General features: G+C 53.3%; 1 protein-coding gene across 1 annotated transcript in view; it reads left to right on the top strand.

Moving 5' to 3' along the window:
- LOC101856080 overlaps positions 1–2421 on the top strand; it is a gene marked incomplete in the record, with an annotated part of 42424 nt that overhangs the window by 28687 nt on the left and 11316 nt on the right.

Here is a 2421-nt window from a genome sequence, read left to right on the forward strand (position 1 = left end):
TCATCCTGCCCCACCTCCTCCCCCTCCTCCTCCTCTGACCTCAAGCCCCCCCGGATCAAACCACAGTTTACATTGATCACGCCCTTCACCTTTATTTAGTCAGGACTCTTTTTGTCCCGATATTTTTTTTTTTTTAATTTAGAGATTTTTTTTTTCTCTATTTCTCTCTCTCTCTCTCTTTAAAAAAAAAAGAAAAAAGAACCACCACCTTCATGAACCACAGATCTGACTTTTTTCCCCCCCAACCACATAGATCTATCTAACTTTTTAAAATAAAGTTTTGAGTGTTTTCAGGGTAAGCGTTTCTGTGTTGCTTACCCATTTGTGCTGAATATTTCTTGGTTTAAAAAAAAATTTAAAAAATTTTTAAACCCCAAACAAACAAAAACTGAGCTTTAACGCTGATTTGCTTATATTATTAAGTCGGAATACTTTTTTATGAGAGTTACTGTGATAGTACTATAACTATTTATAGTGATACGAATAAATGTTACAACGACAGGGTACCACCCCTTCCCGCCAGTTCCTCCTCTCTCTCTCCCTCCCTCCCACTCGTCCTTCTGTCCCTCCCATGACGCCCCTGTCTCTATGAGATCTCAACCATGTCGGAGACGAAGCTAGCATCCGATTCCTCGCCCCTCCCCAACGGAAACGGCGGCAAACCCAACAACAACAACAACAACAATAACAACAACAACAATGGAAACTCGGCCACGGCCGGCAGCCCGGGCAGCAGCCCCCACGACGGCCCGGAGAAAGCCCGGCCTTTTGTAGACGAAATGGACGTGAAACCCCCGCTGGACGTGCGGCGGAACACCGCGCTGGGCTTAGACCTGTCCAAACCGCCCATGGGTGGAGGCGGCGGCGGGAATGGTGGTGGGGGTCACGAGTTGAACTCGTCACCGGAAGAAACGGCCAACGGCCTTGACCTCTCCAAACCGGACACCAACAACCAGGGAGGTAATAACGGCGGTGGTGGTGGTGGTGCAGGGTCATCTTCCTCCTCGCCAGGCGGCTTCCCGCGGGGAGGTGGTGGTGGGGGTTCGGATCCCTCCATCGGCCCTTACACCAACGGTATCGCCGGCCCGGACGGCTCTCTGCCTCCCTCCTCCTCCTCCTCCTACTCCTCCTCCTCCCGCTCCCACACTCCCAGTAGCGCGGCAGCCGCAGCAGCAGCCTCAGCCACAGCCCAGCCCGCCTTCCCTCCCTCCCGGTCCCACAGCGCGGGGGAGGCGTTGTCCCCCTTCAGGTCGGAACCCACCCAGAACGGCTACAGCCCGGACGGGATGTCCAACGGGGGGTTCCCCATGAAGTTCCAGGACGCCTTCGCTAAGTCACTGGACGCCTACGGGAAGGTGCCCTACGACCCGGCCGCTATGACGTCATCGTCGTCGTCCTTAATGACGTCATCAGCCCCGTCGCCCACGTACACGCCAAAGATCACGGACTCGTACATCGCCGCGAGGTTAGCGGACAACTCCTTCCCCAAACCGCTGGATACGTACAGCAAGATCCTCGAGGATTACGGCAACTCGGCGAGGAATGTGGTGGGTAGTAACAACCATATAAACTCCATCAACATCAACAACAACAACAACAACAACAACAACAGCAGTAATAATAGCAACAATGGTAACAACAACAGCGGAAACAACAACAACAACAGCAGCAGCAGCAGCAGCAATAGCAACGGTAACAACAACAACAACAACAACAACAGCAGCAGCAGCAACAATGGGTCTGACTCGAAAGATTTCAGCCGACCCCCCGAGCCGTACAAGCCGTTGGAAGCGCTTGCGAACGGTTACAAAATGGATACGTCCCCTTCCGCCCCTTTTAAACAAGAATCTTCTCACTCGCCCGGCTCTTTTAAAAACGAACCGCCCCCTGCTGGCGGTTTCGCCAAGTCGGAGGGAAATCTAACCAATGGCGGGCTCGGGAACAAACCCGAGTCCGTAAGCTCCTCCTCCTCGCAGGCGACCAACCAATCGTTGCCCAGCATTCTCAACTTCTCGACCAATCACCTTCGCGGAATGGCAGCTGCCGAGTCTGGATTGGCTAACTATCTCAACAGCTACGGCGTGGGCAGCGCGGCCCCGTCCGGCGACTCGAGGCCCGGGGGTCCAGGGGGGCCCGCGGGGACGGGGTCAGGGGGCAGCGGAAGTGACGCAGGAGTGTCCAGGGCCAGCCCCAACAACAAGCTGGCATGTCGCTTCTGTGGGAAGACTTTCTCCCAGGCCGGCTACATCAAGGTCAGTTTCGGGGGGGGGTTGCTTTTTGGGGTTTGGGGTTATAAAAAAATTGGTATTGAGCTTGTTATTTGTTTGCTTGTTGCTGATGTTTTGTTTGTTTGTCTGTCTGTTTGTTTGTTTGTTTATTTATCCCTTTGTTTGCTTATTGGAAGATGCTAGCCGTACTTAA

The sequence above is a fragment of the Aplysia californica genome, unplaced genomic scaffold, assembly GCF_000002075.1.
Source record: "Aplysia californica isolate F4 #8 unplaced genomic scaffold, AplCal3.0 scaffold00045, whole genome shotgun sequence".
In the NCBI taxonomy this organism is placed as follows: domain Eukaryota; kingdom Metazoa; phylum Mollusca; class Gastropoda; order Aplysiida; family Aplysiidae; genus Aplysia; species Aplysia californica.